We start from the raw sequence: 6,000 nt of genomic DNA on the forward strand, positions 1-6,000 counted from the left end.
TCACAGTGGTAGATGCTTTGAAAGGGTATCATCAGTGCGCCTTAGACGAAGCATCCATGGCTCTGACCACATTTGCCACCCCTGAAGGCCTTTATCAATACACCCGGCTGCCAATGGGCATTTGCCATGCCGGGGATGACTACGGACGCCGTTTTCATTATATCTTTGGGCAAATTCGGAACACATCTAGATGCATGGAAGACCTAATAATCTACTCCCCCACATACGAAGAACACCTAGAGCTGTTACATGAGGTCTTCAAAACAGCAAGTGACAACAACGTCGGATTCAACCGAGAAAAAACTTCATTTAGAAACGCCATGGGAGATTTCGCAGGATATCGCGTAACGGAAGACGGGTTCTGCCCCAACCCAGAGCTGACTAGGGCAATCCGTGAGTTTCCACAACCAAACAACATCACAGACCTTCGATCGTTCTCTGGGCTCTGCCAGCAGGTCGGGAACTTCAGCAATAAGATCGCCGCCTTGCTGTCCCCCCTGTCCCCACTCTTAAAAAAAACCTTGAGTGGACTTGGGACCCGCAACAAGAAGAATATTTAATTTTCAAATTTAATTTGGTGAATCCAAAAAAAAAAAATTATAAATTATAATTAGATGATGATAAATTATTAAAAAAACAAGGGACGCAAAATATCGTGGTGAATAGGACTTCTTTTATGCAAACTCGCAGGAATGAATGGGACAAATTGCCCTTCGCCTTCTGAAATTTCTGTTTCACTCATTTAGTCATTTCTTACAAAAAAAGAGAACAAAATTACTTGTTTGTACGTCTATCAATTTTTTTTAAACCACGTTTTTCTAATTTGTAGCAGACTACACACATGACACAACCAGAGTAATAGAATACTGGTGTAGCCACGCTTATGGCGGGCCCTCCCATTGCCTTTTTGGCCTGAAAGTCTTTCTATCCCATAACGAAAGTGCCACAGCGGCTGTGTTGTGAACTTGTTATGTATTACGTTTTCACTATGTTTTCGCTAATTTTCGTCGTCTGCACTTCAGAAAGTAAACAAAAAGTGGCTTAATTAATTAGTGTGAAAAAATGTATGTATAAACATATGGGTTGTTATAACAATAACAACCCTTAAAACTCAATTCATAGGTGGCAGTTACGGTTATGGGACACTTAAATCGATATCTTGCCTCATTTTCTCACAATCGATACGCAAAATTGGCAACAACTTTTGGGAAAAAATCCGAGAGGGGGAGTTAACATGGCCGTGGCTACACCAGTATTCTATTACTCTGACACAACTCAGCCTTTTTTAAAGCAGAGTAATAAAATTTTTTTTTTCAACACTGTATTTTTAAGCTTAAAAAATTAAATAACGTCAAAAATAACGTCTACTAATTTTCAAAACGTTGAGTTATTGCGTTAAATTAAACGATCCAAAAAACGTCCGTTAACGTAATTTTCACGTTATCCGTTAAAGTTAACGTCACATCACTACTTTATTGTATACACTAAGCGAGACTTGGTCGCCTAAAAAATTTCCTGTGATGTAGAATTTGCTGATAAGGTTGTTCCGCGATGTAAATTGTTTGCTCCAAATGTTACTTTACACATACCCGTTACCTTCAACAGCCAACTGTTCTACAATTGGCGGATGTAGAACTACTAAACGTAATCGAACTAAACGATCCGCCTTCCTTCTGCAATCTCCTAAATGATACAAATTTGCAAAAAACAGTATGTAAAGACCAGAATTCTAGTCGTGAAGTTCAGGCAAATGTTAGCACAAAAATTAATAAAGATGATCTCGCTCACACTCACAATAACAGTGATGCACAAAGAGGAGCTATTCGTGTTCCTAAAGAAAAAATTCTGTGATCTCATCTATTTATAGCCCATGTTTCTGAAATGTTGAAAGAGTGGCCGTAGTGATGGTTGTTTGAAATTCTACAACATGCCGTGTTCGTCAATTTCATCAATCTTGTTTAGTAAAGTTAAGGAAGAAAAGATTCGGCGAAAACTGGAAGTGTAACCTTTGATAAAAAAGTAAGGAAACCTTTGATGGCGCGCAACTAAGTTGTCCAGTGTATTGCTTTAATTTCGTACAGAATCGTATACATGCTTACCAAAAATTTAAAATGTCATGAGATACATGTCCCATATAGCACATTTCTGCCGTCGGATGATGTCCGAATCATGGCTGAATATCCGTTAGAAATCCATGTACTCAATGGGTAGTTCCAGGGATGTCCGTCGGCTAGTCACCTTGGAAGTGCAATGGATGTGCGGAAATTATATTCTACGGACCTCCTTCCAACAGCCAAGAAGATTTTCAATTGTTTCATTTAAGGATCGGCCTCGAGCCAATCGGGGCGCTTTTTTGCAAATCGGGTTTCTCATTTCGGGCCATCGAGGCGTGACTCAGGGTGGAAAATTCTTCTCCCCGAATTCAATTGGGGTTTGCTATCAATTGGATTGTAATCAATCGATTCATCAATGCAAGAAACATTATCGATTGACTGTTTCACCCGATCGATCCGATAACAAACCCGATAATAGCTCGTTCTACCCGCTTGCCCCGATTTTTACTCTGAAACCGAAAGAAAAGCATTTGTTAAAAATTTAGTCAGGGCAACGGGTTAACCTAAAATTTTTCCCCGCACGCCCCGGTTAAAAAAGTGGCACTTCAATTCAACCCTGAATGCACTTTATCGGTGCGGGGCGGGTAACTCGATTAGAACTAATTGGGGCCGATCACTAAGTTTCATTATTATTGTCAAAATTTCTTTGTTTCCAAAAGGGGAGAACTTAACCGTGTTCAAATTTTTACCTTGAACGTATTTTTATTTTAAGTCCAGCATTTAATACGAAAAATAAAAAAAAAATAAGGAGGAATTATCTATTTGCCGGATGGTTTATTTTAAAATTTATTATAAAAAATGAATAAAATATATGTAAATCTTGATTTTGTTTGCACAAGCTTTCCGTTTAGCTTACGGGAACCAAGCCATTGGAAATTAACTTAGAGAAAATAAATATTATTCAGCATTAAAAAATATTCAAAGCAAGTATACTTATGATAGGATTATAATTTCAAATAATAAAAAACTACTTTAAACTTAATAAATCATACTGAAGTTTAAAATTCAAAAAATATTTAGCATTAATTGTTTAATTGCAATTTATAAACTTCAGGTTTAACCTAAGTTCGACATCATTTTGACTTCTTTAAAATCCTGTATGTGATTTGTTATCGATAAAAACTCAAGTGTTTTACAAAAATTCGATTGCATTGTTCGAAAACGATAATTCAAACATTTATAGATTGGCACAGTGGAATAATATTCGACTGTGATGCGGGAGACCCACGTTCGGATCCTAATGCAACCTAATATTTTTTTCAAGATTAGAGGTCCAATACATGTCATATTTTTAGCCAAATGACAGCCCGTTCGGATATCCTTAGAATGTCCGACGGCGCTGTTGAGGGCTGTCAAAAACAAAAAAAATGACATCCATAGGACATCCAAATCGGATATCAGGCTGTCCGGAGGATATATAAAAACTCAACATCCGACCCCGACATCTGTCGGACATCCGACGGACTGCATTGTGTTATGTGGGGTTCAACGTGATAATACAATCTAGCCAAACGGAACTACTCTTGGGTTTCAATTGGAAATGGTGCAACAAACAGTCACTATTTTGTCATGTAAACAAACATTTTCTGCGAAATTATTCAGATTGAACATTACAACTAGACCACACATTATCCCAAACCTCATTCGTAAGGACCCTATCTCACGCTCGAGGTGAATTCTAACATTTGAGACTCTCCTAGATACTTCAGTTTCTTTATGAGTAAGCTGCGCAGCTAACTTGAAAGCTGGAGTAGTCAAAGTTGCCCCCATCAATCCAATCTCTTCACCAACATCAAAACCTTTATCGGCTAAAACACCGTCTCCCTCTTTGAGGTTATCCTTGTACCCACAATGTCTAACTATGAACTGGTCCGATTTTCTGCCAGTATAGCCTTTCGAGATGAAGTTGATGGTACCGTTGGCGCGTAGCTGAAATGAAGTATTTAACAGTATTTCTACTCTAGTAAGTAGAATATGTTGCTGCCTGTTCGTTTCGATTATGAGGTATTTGTATCTGTGTCTCAAAACAATCCGTAATTGAAACCGTTCTAGGGTAAGTTCGTCGGAAGCACATAGGCATTGCAACTCTTAGTTCATCAAGACTATGCCAAACTATAACCCGACTGCGAAGCCTAAAGTACAAAGCATTAATCCATGAATGAAAATAACGGGAGATCGTCGACTCGCAAATATTGAAGCGCAAAGACAAGTCGATTTCACTTACTTCATGACTCAATTTAACAAGAGTTAGAAATAATTGTTGCCTCTTGCTTATGGAATAGTTGCTGTTGTAAGGACGGGGAAGAAAATAGTGTTCCTTACTTTTAATATTGAATATGGGGAATAGTTGTGTGTGATGATGATGAGTTTATTGTTGCCCAACGTTTTTGCCAAAGACCAACATAACAGTTAACAAGACGAGTCCGATTAAAAGAGACTTACTGACGAAGACTGCAAATAGACTGGAAGATGAGCGAAAAGCGACTGAAACATGACTGACACAAGACTGACTCAAGACTGACTCAAGACTGACTGAAAATCGGGGAAAAGGGCAACATTTATACGATGGAGCAAGGTCACTTAGGGTTATATGTCGCAAAGGTAATTAATATTTGGCGTGTAAATGTAACACCTATGTGGAGAATTCACACGTTTGAAGGCCAGGTAGAAGGGAGATTGAAGGCCGGAGCCATCGGTAGATGACCTATCTGTGGAAGAGGGGAAAAGGGTTGTAAGCGTGGGAAAGGAGAAAAGGGATATAAGGAACGCGGCTGACCGTTCCTTACACTGTTTTCCAGAACGGCTGATGATATTGCGTTGTACAAAATCTCGAACGATTTCGGCGTGGAGAGACTAGGGTAGGCCTTCATCCATTTGTCGCTACCTTGGCATTTCTGGAAGAAGTCCGACGTTATTGGACGTTGAGAGTACAAGAAAAACTCTTTTTTTTAGGAAACATAATCTTCATTCAGCGCATGCAACTGGCTTTGAAGTCGAATGATTTCCTCTTTAAGAGATTTTAATTCTAAACTTAAGGCTGGCTGATGATTTATACTCTCTGGAGCAGCTTCAGTATCTTCCTGTAGCTCGTTTTTGTTTGAGAGATCCAACGGATTAAAGTGTTTGTCATATTTCACAGGATCGTCTATATATATAGATATTCGTCATGATAACAGTCTTGATCCATGTCAACATCAACATTGTCTTTAGTACTTTTCAACATATGATTTTCTGTGAAATAAAAAGTAATGAGTAATCGATATTGCAGAACAGGCATAAAATGTTTTACCTCTATGCTTGTTGTACTTCTGTCTTCTTTCATAACGAGAAGAGTAATCTTTTCTTAGATTGATTGAAGGAGCCCAGTCTATACTATCAACATTAGAATAGTATGATGGTTTCCCTGAATTAGGACAAAAATAATAATGTGTTGCAATAACGATAACTATTAACCCTTACACATTACCATTGACAAAATGTTTCTGACAAACATGGAAAACTTTTGTCGATAACACTTCATTTATGTCCAATCTGGAGAGCCACAACAATCTTCTCTCGTGCAGGAACCTGGAATCTTGCGGTTGTTTTTGGTTAGACAAGGATGGAATGATGAAAAATCTAATTTTATTTTCCTTTTTCCATTTAGATAGACACCCACGAACTGCGCACTGAATAACCATAATTGACGATAGCCGTATATACGAAATCAAATAGTGACTATTAATTTTCAGTTTGCGACAATATAATAAGGCTTGATCTCTTACCCAGATGATGGTGCTAGTTATCCAATGCAGTGAAACACAAAAAAATTTCACTGAGAGGAGAATTTTTAATGCTAAACTTGTTTCCCTATGGAAATCCCAGCAAAACAGGGTTGGGTTGGAAA

At 38.2% G+C, this 6,000-nt stretch overlaps 1 pseudogene; it reads right to left on the reverse strand.

Annotated features, from left to right (window-relative positions):
* Nucleotides 1-3,617: 3,617 nt before the first annotated feature.
* LOC116929564 lies at nucleotides 3,618-5,794 on the reverse strand (annotated as a pseudogene).
* Nucleotides 5,795-6,000: the final 206 nt, after the last annotated feature.

This window comes from Daphnia magna, linkage group LG8 (assembly GCF_020631705.1).
Source record: "Daphnia magna isolate NIES linkage group LG8, ASM2063170v1.1, whole genome shotgun sequence".
Classification (NCBI taxonomy): Eukaryota; Metazoa; Arthropoda; class Branchiopoda; order Diplostraca; family Daphniidae; genus Daphnia; species Daphnia magna.